The 14,293-nt window shown below is 41.6% G+C and overlaps 2 long non-coding RNA genes across 2 annotated transcripts; one reads left to right on the top strand and one right to left on the bottom strand.

Moving 5' to 3' along the window:
- Positions 1-1,423: 1,423 nt before the first annotated feature.
- LOC121008223 lies at positions 1,424-12,042 on the bottom strand. The gene is made up of 4 exons (XR_005780531.1): positions 11,965-12,042; positions 7,902-7,924; positions 3,945-4,177; positions 1,424-1,578 (listed from the first exon to the last, which is right to left on the bottom strand). It is a non-coding gene; the product is annotated as an uncharacterized LOC121008223 (long non-coding RNA).
- LOC121008224 lies at positions 4,184-5,477 on the top strand. The gene is made up of 2 exons (XR_005780532.1): positions 4,184-4,469; positions 4,530-5,477. It is a non-coding gene; the product is annotated as an uncharacterized LOC121008224 (long non-coding RNA).
- Positions 12,043-14,293: the final 2,251 nt, after the last annotated feature.

Below are 14,293 nucleotides of genomic sequence, written 5' to 3'. Positions count from 1 at the left end.
AACATCGCCATATGTTCACATGTTCGGCGGATCGCGAACGCTCAAAGTTTGCCGTGAACCAACCGCCGAGCAAACCTCAAGGCCATCACTAATGTACATGTTAAATTTTTTTAAAAGGATATGCATGCCACTGGGCCTTGCTATTAGACTGCTTACTACTGTGATCTGCCACCATCTTGTGCTTTATGCCACTGCTGTTGCTCCCCCCACTCTGTCATGGAGCCACTATTGTCTCTGTTACTGCTACTGCTGTTGTTCCCTATACCCACTCTGTTATGGGGCCACTATTGTCCCTGCTTATCCGTGTTGACATCATAGTTTATTTTTCCCTTCTTCTAAACCGTCAGAACAGAAAAAAAGGATCCTTTATTTTGAGAATCTGTATGGCCTCTTGCACCTGGTCAGTATTTGATCAGAATTTGCAAGCCAAAAACAGGAGTGTGTCCAAAACACAAATGAAATACAAATAATTATATTACATTTTATCTCTGTTTTGTACCCACTCCTGTTTTTGGCTTACAATTACTGATGCAAAACACTGTACAAATACTGACTGTCTGAAAGAGGCCATTAAAGTGCTGCATGCAGAACTTCTTTTCCTTGTTTGATTTCAGATGTAAATAACCAAAACAGATGCAAATTGCGGATAAGGCCTCTTTCAGATGGTCAGTGTTTTGCATCAGTATTTGATCAGAACTGGTAAGCCAAACTCACCAGTGGGTCCAAAACACAGATGAGATGCAAATAATTCCATTACATGTTATCTCTGTTTTGGACCCACTCTTGTTTTTGGCTTACACATACTGATCAAATCGTGATGCAAAACACTGCCACTTTCCCCACTCTATCATGGGGCCACTACTACTGCTGCCACCGTCTCCACTCTGTCATGGGGCCACTACTGCTGCTGCCACCGTCTCCACTCTGTCATGGGGCCACTACTGCTGCTGCCACCATCCCCACTCTGTCATAGGGCCACGATTGTCATGTTTACTGCCACTGCTCTCTTTTGCTGGCTTAATTCTTTTTTTCCATCACATCATACACTGCTCATATCCAGCGGTTATGACCACCCTGCAATCCTTCACCAATGGCCGTGCTTGTTCACTACATGAAAAAGCGCAGGCCTATGCACGCTCCTGTGGTCCTGGCCACCAGAGAGGCCAACGCGTTTTCTTAGACTGTACAAACACGGCCACCACTGTTGGATTGCAGCATGGTCGTAACGCCTGGATACAAGCAGTGTATAATGTGATGAAAAAATGAATCCAGTCAGCGAAGGAGGCAATATGGAGAATCACAATACATTAGTAAGCGCCTTGTATAAACTTTCTCTACATGATAAATGCTAATTGCTGAAGTAAGACAATCCCTTTAATCAGTTTTTTCTGTACAATTTAAGAGTGAAATAAGAGATTACATGTAATGAGCCAGAGAGGAATCAAATTTATTATTTCTTAAGAATAATTGCATAAGGTTTGAAATTTGGCTATCATACACATGTATAGTAAATATTACATATATTTGCATATTTTAAAGGGATCCAAATCGTTTTGTTCTTGACTGCTCAGGTTGCTTCTAAATCAAAGGAAACAAAAAAGGGTTAATACATACTCATGTATATGCCTTCAACCAGAGCACAGCACATAAGAGCATTGAACCAAAGCGGCGCCACTGTATCTGCACATCACGGCTTGACAAGGTACTTGGTGTTGCAAACTTGTACTAATGCAATCACCTCCTGGCCAATGGCATACCTTTAATAAAGGCAGACCAGGTGACTAGGGAGAGGTGGATCCAGCACTGATCTTCTTCTCTCCCTCTTCCATTCTGAGGTGAAAACCTCAGTGCTTCCCAAGACATTGTTTTAGCCTCTAGTGCACTGTATAAACTGAGCTCCCCCTAGTGGTGGTTGCAGACAGAGAGCTTTGTAATATTTGAAGTGAAGCAGGAGATTTATCAATGTGGTGTTAATACATTGAGAAATTGATGGTCAAAATGAGCGCCATATTTTTGACGCACCTGTTTCACGTTTTTCAACACAGAAGTCAGATTCAGTGGGTCAGGCCGAGGGCAAATTTTGTTAATGGAATTTTTATTACAATTTTTTTAATAAAAATTTCTTTGACTTAATAAAAAAAAAAATTCTAAATTCATCAGAAATCTTGGGCGTTCCACATTGCATGGGAGTGTTTAACACATTCGTACTGAGAAATTGGTGGGGCAGGGGAGCTCATACTAAGCTTTGATATGGGGCCCTATCTGTGTACACCCCTGCTCCTAGTTCTTTATAATTTTGCTAACAGTCATATGAATAGATATAAAACTTGTATTAACTAGAGTATAAAGGGAACCTGTCACCATGAAAATGTCATCCAACCTTCACACATCATTTTAACCCCTTAGACACCGGCTTGTTTGGACCTTTCTTCCTTTTTTAAGTCTTGTTCCAAGAGCTATAACTTTTTTTATTTTTCCGTCTATATAGCTATATGTACAGGCTTGTTTTTTGCAGGAAAAGTAGTATTTTTTAATGGGGCCATTTTTGGGGTACGCATAACTTTCTGATTAACTTTTATTAATTCTTTCTGGGAGGGAGATGGGAAAAATAGCAATTCTGCCACAGCGTTTTTACGTTATACATTTAACGGCGTTCATTTTTTGGTATAAATAACATAGTATCTTTATTCTCTGGGTCAGTTTTTTTATTTTTCCTTCTATGGAGTTGTGTGAGAGCTTGATTTTTGCGGGACCACTTGCAATTTTCATTGGTATCATTTTGGAGTAAATGATGCTTTTTGATCACTTGTTATTAAGTTTTTTTGCTGAAAACTAAGAATAAATTTGCAATTCTGTAATTTTTTTTTTCTTATGGTGTTCACTGTAGGGGATAATTTACATGATCAGGGTCATTACAGCTGCGCAATACCAAACATATGGGGGAGATACATTTTTTTTTTTTGCAATTTTTTTCATTGAAAAGCGTATTTTTTTAAGTGGAATTTTTTTATTCAATAAATGTTTTTTTTTTTTTTTTTTAACCACTTAATAGTCCCACAAGGGGACTATAACAGACAGTATTTTGATTGCTTTTAAAATACAATGCACTATCCCTATAGTGCATTGCATTATAATGGCAATGCTATTCTGACATTGACCAGCAGGCTGCACTAGAGAGGCGCAGCCTGCTGGAAATTACTCAAGGATGGTCTGGGGCCTACATGAGATTGCATTTGCTGGTCTGGGGCCTACAACGTGATTGCATTTGCGGGGTGCTGATGGGAGACAGAGAGAGTCCGCTCCCTCTGTCAGCACTTTACATGCGGCGGGCGCCAGTGTATAGACACATGACATCAAACCCAATTAAATAAGTTAACTTCAAACATACAGATTTTAATACATTTTGTTGAAATGATTTGTGTTTTTTTTTTTTATAAATGTGAAAGGTTAATACTATTTTCTTTCATTTTTACAAAAAAAAAACTACACCATGTCAAAATAAAGTACATCAAAACCTGCACATGTGAAATTCCCTAAAAATATAACCCAATCTTACTCTTAGGGTCCATTCACACGTCCGTAAGTGTTTTGCGGAAATACAGACACCTGCAATGTGCGATCCGCAATTTGCGGACCGCACATCACAGACACTATAATAGAAAATGCCTTCTCTGGTCCGCAATTTTGTACAAGAATAGGACATGTTCTATTTTTTTTCAGGAACGGAATTGCGGATCCCAAAAAAACGGATGCGGATCCCAAAAATGCAGATTTGCATCCGCTCCAGCCCCATTGAAAGTGAATGGGTCCGCAAATTGAGGAACGAATGCGGACCCAAATTACGGACGTGTGAATGGACCCTTAAAAAATAAAACGCAGGTAACTGGTGTTCCATATTACAGTTTCATTGTATGCCAAAATTCAGACCTAGACATTATATTTACCCTTCTCAGTTCATTCTAGAATCAATGATAGTGCCTGGGACGACCACCCCGATGACCACCCCAATGACCACCACGAGGACCATAAGAAGGATAATTGCCATAGCCCCAACCTGGTCCATAGCCCCATCTAGGGGGTGGGGGAACATAGCGAGGAGCGTATCCAAACCCATTAACAGGTCTATATGGGTTATATCCGCCTCCCCATGTTCCAGGATTGTAGACTCCCCCGAATCCTAAAAGAAGATGGATAAAAAAAATCATCACAAATATCAGAAATGGATGATGATGGAATAAGATAAAATCAAATTATTTTGAAATGGCTTCATAGGTGGCAATACTGAAGCCAAAGCAGAGTCTGTGCCCTTGCTCTGCTAATCGGAGCAGTGACGCAGGCAGGAAATTGTCAGGCCCAGTCTAAATGAGCGGCCCAGTCAATCCTGAGGCAGTTGGGTGCTCCTTCACCTGCTGGTGAAGGTGAAGATGTCCTGCTGATGAGAAGAATCAATTTGCTGATCTCTAGAGTGTGTAGATAGATAGATAGATAGATAGATAGATAGATAGATAGATAGATAGATAGATAGATAGATAGATAGATAGATAGATTGTAGGTCTTTCAGATGAACATTTCTGTTCATTGGTTTAGCACATTTGTAAAACACTAGATACTATATATCTTTAGTTTATACACTTGAGACATACAAGATTTCTTATTTCAAAGCTATTTGCTGCACCGAGCTCATTCCGCTCAGTCTCCTAGGCTCTCATATTCAGCAGGGAGCCGGCATTGTAGAACATAATATAATTTTATGGCTTGGGTTAATATAGTAGACAGGACAGGGAGACAGAGACGGACAGTTGTCTCCTACTGACTAGGCCACGCTGCTGTTTAGCCGTCAAAATACTGTAATTTAGAAAAATTATTTTGGAAAACCTTCACCAAAATCAGCTTTCTTAATCGTGGTTACAAGTTTTAGTTGTAGTGGTATGACATCTCTGGTGCAGCCACTGTATATTCGTGTATACAACTAGCAACAGATATTGAATCATGTTGAGTCATATGTAAGGTCCTAGGAGAAAAATGTGACTCACAAACCTCTGGGGAAGACTGATATATACTATGGTTCACACAGTTCAGTTTTTAATGGGGTTTTTGAAGGTTCTTTTATTAAACCACAACAAGGTATATAAAATGGGTATTCCCATACCAGACAATGGTGTCATATTGCTAGGATATGCCACCAATCTCAGGCGTGGTTCCCACCTCTAGTACCCACTTCTATGTCCAGAACGGGGCTCCCCACACATACACAGCCGTCTCTTCATTCACACCTATGGGACTGCCGGAAATAGGATGGGAGCAGGACTATACAGGAGGAATAATAGGGAGGAGTTGTAAGGAAAGATGCTCTCACTGAGGTGGTAACACATGCTCAGTTTAAATCTTCAGCTGCCACCTGCCATATGTTCTGTTAGACGCTATGGCGGTTACAGTGAAAAAGCTACATCAGAAAAGACATGACCTGTGAGAAAGGACAAACCCACCGAAAAAGAACTCATCTCATGAGAAAGGACACACCCCTCAGCTGCCAGCCTAAGGGCTTGTTCACACAACCGTGTGAAGCCTGTGCATGTGCTGTGGATAGCAAATGCATGGGCACCGTCCGTGGGACAGCTGCATGGAGATCACTTGAATGGGCCCGCGATCCATCCGTTCCGCAAAAATATAGAGCAAGTTCTATCTTTTTGTGGTGTGGAGGCACGGAACGGAACCCCAGAAAGCACTCCGTAGTGCTTCCGTAGTGTTCCATTCCGTTCTTCCACACCGTCCCGCTTCTCCGAATTTGCGGAACCATTGAAATGAATGGTTCCACATCCGTGATGCGGAATGCTGACAGCCGGTGTCCCGTGTATTGCGGATCTGCAAATGCGGTCCGCAATACGGCAACGGGCTTCACATGGTCGTGTATATGAGCCCTAAGGTAAATCTAAGGCCCTATTCACACGGGCGAGTTTTCCGCGCGGGTGCAATGCGTGAGGTGAACGCATTGCACCCGCACTGAATCCGGACCCATTCATTTCTATGGGGCTGTGCACACGAGCAGTGATTTTTACGCATCACTTGTGCGTTGGGTGAAAATCGCAGCATGCTCCTCTTTGTGCGTTTTTCACGTAACGCAGGCCCCATAGAAATGAATGGGGTTGCGTGATAATCGCAAGCATCCGCAAGCAAGTGCGGATGCGGTGCGATTTTCACGCACGGTTGCTAGGTGACGATCGGGATGGGGGCCCGATCATTATTATTTTCCCTTATAGCATGGTTATAAGGGAAAATAATAGCATTCTGAATAGAGAATGCAAAGTAAAATAGGGCTGGAGGGGTTAAAAAAATAATAATAATAATTTAACTCGCCTTAATCCACTTGTTCGCGCAGCCGGCATCTCTTCTGTCTTCATCTGTGAGCAATAGGACCTTTGATGACGTCACTGCGTTCATCACATGGTCCGTCACATGATCCATCACCATAGTGATGGATCATATGACGGATCATGTGATGAGCGTAGTGACGTCAACAAAGGTCCTATTGCTCACAGAACAAGACAGAAGAGATGCCGGCTGCGCAAACAAGTGGATTAAGGCGAGTTAAATTATTTTTTTTTAAAATTAAACCGCTCCAGCCCTATTGTACTATGCATGCTGTATTCAGAATGCTATTATTTTCCCTTATAACCATGTTATAAGGGGAAATAATACAATCTACACTACAACTAACCCAAACCTGAACTTCTGTGAAGAAGTTCGGGTCTGGGTACCACAGTCGGTTTTTTATCACTCACGTGCAAAACACATTGCACCCACGAGATAAAAACTGAACATCGGAACTCAATCGCAGTCAAAACTGACTGCAATTGCGTACCTACTCGCACGGATTTGCCGCAATGCACCGGGACGCATCCGGACCTAATCCGGACACGCTCGTCTGCAAGGGGCCTAACAGAACAATTGTAGCAATGAATGTGGGGATCTCTGATTCCATGTGAGGTACAGGACTGGTTCTAGCTTTGTTAGAAAGAGATTGTCAAGTACTATATGATGTATTATTTTTTTTACATCAACCATGGTATAACCCCTTTAAAGGGTTTCTGTCACCCTGCAAAACTCTTTTTTTTTTTTTGGGATAGTTAGATTGCTCATAGTGCGATATAGCAGAATATAATGCTCTTACTTACTTTCATGCGGCCGATTCTTTTTAAAACGAACTATTATAATATGTAAATTCGGGCTCTACCAGCAAGTAGGGCGTCTACTTGCTGGTAGCTGCTGCAGAAATCCGCCCCCTCGCCGTGTTGATTGACAGGGCCAGCCGTGATCTCCTCCTCCGGCCGGCCCTGTCAGTAATTCAAAAATCGCGCGCCTCGCGTCATTCGGCGCAGGCGCTCTGAGATGAGGAGGCTCGTATCCTCAGCACTCCCTCAGTGCGCCTGCGCCGATGACATCACCGAAAGAGAAGACGTCATCGGCGCAGGCGCACTGAGGGAGTGCTGAGGAGACGAGCCTCCTCATCTCAGAGCGCCTGCGCCGAATGACGCGAGGCGCGCGATTTTTGAATTACTGACAGGGCCGGCCGGAGGAGGAGATCACGGCTGGCCCTGTCAATCAACACGGCGAGGGGGCGGATTTCTGCAGCAGCTACCAGCAAGTAGACGCCCTACTTGCTGGTAGAGCCCTCATTTACATATAATAAAAGTTAGTTTTATAAAGAATCGGCCGCATGAATGTAAGTAAGAGCATTATATTCTGCTATATCGCACTATGAGCAATCTAACTATCCAAAAAAAAAAAAATGAGTTTTGCAGGGTGACAGAAACCCTTTAAGCAGACATGTCAAAACCTATTAAGAATTTATTTTTAAATATATGAGCTAATCAAATTATGTTGAAATGTAAATCATTACTAACCAAATGAAATATTCATGATGATCCTGAAAAATAAAGAGAGGCATGCATTTGAATATGTTCAGTAATATAACTTGTTCAGTAAGTTATTTCAAGGATCTACGGTAAATGTATAGTACTTTAGGACAGATGGACATAACAATTAGAGATGAACGAATCGAATCCCACTAAGTGGAGTTCGATCCAAATTTCAGGATAAATTCATTTCGCCTAGAAGCCGAATTTCCTCGTGCTTCGTGTCAGCGAATCGATTTAACCTGAAATAGTATAAAAAAAAAAAATTCAAACTTACCTGCTCCATTTGCGCGCAACGGTCCGCCTGCCTGCATCTTGCTTGAAGATCTCAGCCGAAATCCTGTGCGGCGCAAGATTACATCATCACGCCAGCCGTCATGATGACATCATATGTCACCACGCCAGCTGGCATGATGACGTAATCTCGCGCTGCACGGGATTTCGGCCGAGATCTTCAAGCAAGATGGCGGCGGGCGGCCTGTCGCGAGCAAATGGAGGCGGTAAGTTTGATTTTGTAAGTTTGAATTATGGTTAATTTTACACATGCATGAACCCAGCATCTGAGAGGTACAATGACGGGGGCGGCACTATCGCAGCTCCCTGTCATTGCACCCGCTACTTATAAAAAAATGCACTTCATGACGAAGTAATTCTTCATGAAGTGAATTTTTTTGCAAAATTCGGGCGAAGCAGCCGAATAGAATTTTCAATACATTCAATACATTCACTTATCTCTAAAAACAATGTCTAACATCCATGTAGGAAAATCAAAAACGAAATGTATACAGTTAAAGTTAAAAACATGATGTACATTCATGGATATACTTACGCATTTTGAGCCAAGAGAGCTGTTTCTCAGAGCGCACATAATGTTTATTTCCTCAAACGGAATGTATCACCTATCATTGTTTTTTCTGCCGTTTACAAGCAACACATAATTTTTTTTACTAATCTGTTTTTATTTGCAGATTTTTGTATTCCAATTCCTGAACATGATTATGGGGGCTGCCATCTTTCCAGAGCTGGTGTTAACAGCATTTACAGATATGCTTTACGGCAGCCATATAGGCTATGGACACAATAGTCTGGAGGGGACTCATTCTATGGGAGAGTTTCAGGCATGCTTTGCGACCTGTGAAGAATTCAGGAGGGTGTAGGTAAGGTGTGACCATGAACTATTGTGACCAATAAGTGGCGCCTCTTAAGTCTAGTGGCCAGTGTGAAAACTGCAGGATTTTAGGATTTTTTTTTAATAAAGATACTTACATGGACATTAAAAATAACATCATCAAAAATTCTTTAAACACATGTTTAACATAAAAACGTGACATACACAATAGGTCATCTTCTGATGACACTTTCCCTTTAATCAATTTCTTTCCCATCAGTAGTAGGTGGGTATAATGGTATAGCTTTCAGGACATTTTGCATAAGGGTGGGTTCACACTACCGTTAGGGATTTCGTTATGGCTTTATGTTATAACATGGTTATATGGAAAATAACGGAATGCCCAGACAGAATGCAAAACGGAAGACTTTAAAAGGCATTCTGTTTGCTTTCCGTCCTAAGGCCCCTTTCACACGGGTGAGTTTTCCGCGCGGGTGCAATGCGTGAGGTGAACTCATTGCACCCGCACTGAATCCTGACCCATTCATTTCTATGGGGCTGTGCACATGAGCAGTGATTTTCACGCATCACTTGTGCGTTGCGTGAAAATCGCAGCAAGCTCTATTTTGTGCGTTTTTCACGCAACGCAGGCCCCATAGAAGTGAATGGGGGTGCGTGAAAATCGCAAGCATCTGCAAGCAAGTGCGGATGCGGTTAAAGTAAAATAGCGCTGGAGGGGTTAAAAAAAAAAATTATAATTTTTAACTTACCTTAATCCACTTGTTCGCACAGCCGTCATCTCTTCTGTCTTCATCTGTGAGGAATAGGACCTTTGATGATGTCATCAAAGTTCCTATTCCTCAAAGAAGAAGACAGAAGAGATGCCGGCTGCGCGAACAAGTGGATTAAGGTGAGTTACATTTATTTTTTATTTTTTTAACCCCTCCAGCGCTATTTTACTTAGCATTCTGTATTCAGAATGCTACTATTTGCCCTTATAACCATGTTATAAGGGGAAATAATACAATCTACACAACCTTGGAACCAAACCTGAACTTCTGTGAAGAAGTTCGGGTCTGGGTACCACATTCAGTTTTTTATCACCACGCGCGTGCAAAACGCATTGCACCCGCGCGATAAAAACTGAACAACGGAACGCAATCGCAGTCAAAACTAACTGCAAATGGGTACCTACTCGTGAAGGTTTGCCGCAACGCATCCGGACCTTATCCGGACACGCTCGTGTGAAAGAGGCCTAATAGATTGTCTATGAGAAAGCATAACGGATCCGTCTGGGTCCCCTTATGCAAGACGGAAAGCAAAGTCCTGTCGACAGTCCCATACGGATTCGTTATGATTTCCCATAGACTTCTATTAGGACGGAAAGCAAACGGAATGTCTTTTAAAGCCATAAGAATGGATCCGTCCTTCCATCTTATGGATTCCGTTATTTTCCGTTATAACCATGTTATAATGGAAAGCCATAACGGAATCCCTAACGCTAGTGTGAACCCACCCTTACTCTTTGGCCAATGTTACTGGATAGGACAATAGGACTAGCTTGACCCAAATCCTCTGCTTCAGCATAGGTTGCTTATATAATGGTAGCATATAAAAAGTGAAGCAGACGTTAGAAATAATAACATATATACCCAATTAGACAAAATTACTATGAGTCAGCTACAAGTTCCTCACTATTTTATGATACCAAAATACAAAAGTGACCTGTTTTGTTTTAAGCCAGACCATAACCGCCCCACTATTACAGCATAAGGTTAGGTGAGAAAAAGTATAAAACTAAAAACAGAAAAAAATTAAATAAAATGACAACTAGTACATATCACTGGCTCAGAGTCCCTGTTGAGCCTGCGCCTAATTTTGTTTGATTGTTTGTCTGATTTTGGCAGCTGAAGGCATCTATTTAGGTCCCATGTTCATATGTGCCCACATTGCTGAGAAACTGATGTTGTAATATATGCAAATGAGCCTGTAGGAGCAAAGGGGGCGTTGTCGTTACACCTAAAGGCTCTGCAACTGCTGTGCCATCTCCCCTTTGATTGACAGTGCCAGGCATTATGACATTTTCAGTGCCTGGCCATGTCAATTAAAGTGCAGAGGACGCGGCAGTTGCAGAGAGAACTGAGCCTTTAGGTATAATGGCAACGACCCCCTCCTAAAGGCTCATCTGAATGTATTAAAACATCATTTTTCTCAGCAATGCGGGCACATATGAACATGGGACCAACAAAGATGCCTTCAGCTGCCAAGCGCACATGTAACAGGTCAGCCAGTTTTTTATAGGTACAAATCTGCTGACAGATGCCCTTTAAACTTTCAGACAGGCTGCCTATAGATGCATTATATTTGTCATCCAACCTGATCCACTGTTCACACAGAGTTCTTTTCGTGCAGATTTTTGGCGCCCAAAAACCATGCCAAAATGGCTTGCAAATCATCTCCCTTGATTTCAATAGGAAAACTAATTGTTAATTAGCACAGTGCTTTTTTCTGCTCTGGGTTCTAAAAACGGTGTTGTGTCAAAAAAAAGGGATAAAATCATTATTGTTGCAGATTCCAAGTCAAATCCACATCCAAACATCCGATTTAAATGGGCATAAACAAAAATCACTGTCAAAAACCACATTGGAATAAAAGCCACTGCTAAAAAAAAATCCATTCAGAATCCTAGAGTAGAATCTGCATTATTTTTTTTTTCAGCTCAGAAAAAACTCAGTGTGAACTTAGCCTTATCATTCTGGCGCATTTAAAGACTACCTGTCTAACTAAAAGTAAATCTGGGTCAATATATTTCATATTTTATATTCAAAATATAATATCATCCTAGGTCCCCCCAGAACACCCAGTATACAAAAGCTTGATAGATCCAAACATCAGAATGAATCAAAGAAAGAATAAAGGCATATAGCTGCCCATGCTACATACCAATCCTAGAACCTTCAAATGAAATTGAAGTAAAATAAAAAGGAGACAGCTACTTTTATTTAGTTAGAACAGGGAGGAGACAGTCAAATTCACAGGGCAGGTACTTAGCTTTCTAATTTTATATTTCACATATATAGGTTAGTTTTAATAAGAAACAGATTTTTCCCCACCCCAAATAAATTTTCGAAGCCTTCTCTATCTCTGAGCCATCGCTTTAATTAGCGCAATAACAAGATTAGCAGTACAACATGATGAAATCATTGTGGAAATACCTAACATACCTGTGAGATGTGTATGTTATGTATGGCTCCATTGTTACAGCCGCATGAAAAGTTATGGTAATGGACAGACTCATCCCTTGCATATTTCAGCATTTTAATATGAATGATGTTTGCATGTGTTCTGTACGGTATTTTTTCAATTAACACGTGTTCACATTAGTTGCACATTGTGGTATTTGCCCTAGCAAAACCAAAACCATTTAAAGCTTCCTCCTTTGTCTAAAGTTGGTTGTACCAGCCAGTTATTAGCCTTCATAACAGAGTTGCTTGTTTATTCACCTCTAGTATTTTTTGGTTTGCTTTTTCACACCAGTTTCGTAGAAAAATAAAACTTTTTCCGAAAATATGGTTGTATGCGGTGGCTTGTGTTTTGCCGGCCTAGTTGTAGTTTTTAGTCGCACTATTTTGGGGTGCTAAGGCTACAAGCACACAACAGTGAAAAAGAAAACGTTTGTTAAAAACTGACATTTTTAACAGACGTTTATTTCTCTGATGCCTTTCTAAGAGACGGATGTTAAAAATGGACCGGTTGAATTGTATGGGGGCAGTCTGTCAATGAAAAACGGACAAGATAGAACATGTTCTATTTTTTGACATCCGTTTTTCACTGACCCTATAGACTACCATTGGTCTTAAAACAGACGTGTGATGGCTGTTAAAAAAATGTACAGTCGTGGCCAAAAGCTTTGAGAATTACATAAATATTGGAAATTGGAAAAGTTGCTGCTTAAGTTTTTATAATAGCAATTTGCATATACTCCAGAATGTTATGAAGAGTGATCAGATGAATTGCATAGTCCTTCTTTGCCATGAAAATTAACTTAATCCCAAAAACAACTTTCCACTGCATTTCATTGCTGTCATTAAAGGACCTGCTGAGATCATTTCAGTAATCGTCTTGTTAACTCAGGTGAGAATGTTGACGAGCACAAGGCTGGAGATCATTATGTCAGGCTGATGGGTTAAAATGGCAGACTTGACATGTTAAAAGGAGGGTGATGCTTGAAATCATTGTTCTTCCATTGTTAACCATGGTGACCTGCAAAGAAACGCGTGCAGCCATCATGGCGTTGCATAAAAATGGCTTCACAGGCAAGGATATTGTGGCTACTAAGATTGCACCTCAATCAACAATTTATAGGATCATCAAGAACTTCAAGGAAAGAGGTTCAATTCTTGTTAAGAAGGCTTCAGGGCGTCCAAGAAAATCCAGCAAGCCAGGATCGTCTCCTAAAGAGGATTTAGCTGCGGGATCGGAGTGCCACCAGTGCAGAGCTTGCTCAGGAATGGCAGCAGGCAGGTGTGAGCGCATCTGCACGCACAGTGAGGCAAAGACTTTTGGAAGATGGCCTGGTGTCAAGAAGGGCAGCAAAGAAGCCACTTCTCTCCAAAAAAAACATCAGGGACAGATTGATCTTCTGCAGAAAGTATGGTGAATGGACTGCTGAGGGCTGGGGCAAAGTCATATTCTCCGATGAAGCCTTTTTCCGATTGTTTGGGGCATCTGGAAAAAGGCTTGTCCGGAGAAGAAAAGGTGAGCGCTACCATCAGTCCTGTGTCATGCCAACAGTAAAGCATCCTGAGACCATTCATGTGTGGGGTTGCTTCTCATCCAAGGGAGTGGGCTCACTCACAATTTTGCCCAAAAACACAGCCATGAATAAAGAATGGTACCAAAACACCCTCCAACAGCAACTTCTTCCAACAATCCAACAACAGTTTGGTGAAGAACAATGCATTTTCCAGCACGATGGAGCACCGTTCCATAAGGCAAAAGTGATAACTAAGTGGCTCGGGGACCAAAACGTTGACATTTTGGGTCCATGGCCTGGAAACTCCCCAGATCTTAATCCCATTGAAAACTTGTGGTCAATCCTCAAGAGGCGGGTGGACAAACAAAAACCCACTAATTCTGACAAACTCCAAGAAGTAATTATGAAAGAATGGGTTGCTATCAGTCAGGAATTGGCCCAGAAGTTGATTGAGAGCATGCCCAGTCGAATTGCAGAGGTCCTGAAAAAGAAGGGCCAACACTGCAAATACTGACT

This window comes from Bufo bufo, chromosome 7 (assembly GCF_905171765.1).
Source record: "Bufo bufo chromosome 7, aBufBuf1.1, whole genome shotgun sequence".
Taxonomy (NCBI): Eukaryota; Metazoa; Chordata; class Amphibia; order Anura; family Bufonidae; genus Bufo; species Bufo bufo.
The sequence above is the reverse complement of the archived record's forward strand: the minus strand, read 5'-3'. Positions and strand labels throughout refer to the sequence as shown.